The sequence below is a fragment of the Morus notabilis genome, unplaced genomic scaffold, assembly GCF_000414095.1.
Source record: "Morus notabilis unplaced genomic scaffold, ASM41409v2 Scaffold212, whole genome shotgun sequence".
In the NCBI taxonomy this organism is placed as follows: Eukaryota; Viridiplantae; Streptophyta; class Magnoliopsida; order Rosales; family Moraceae; genus Morus; species Morus notabilis.
Window position 1 is genome coordinate 109,830 of NW_010361298.1, and position 249 is coordinate 110,078.

Consider the following 249-nt stretch of genomic DNA (forward strand, 5'->3'; position numbering starts at 1 on the left):
TTTCCCTGTCTTCTTCATATTGCATATATTTTTAGACATTGAGGATATTGTCTGATTTTGGGTTGGGGGTGGTGAGCATATTCATGTGTGAGAATAGTTTTTGTCTTGTTGTTATTGGGTCCAAATTTTTGCGAGATTAACTGAGTATGATTTCAAAATGTTCGGTTTGAGTCAATTTTTGCTATCTTAATTACCAAGAAATGATTTCCAGAGTTATTTTTTAGCACATGCTAGACCTTGTGGTAAGAT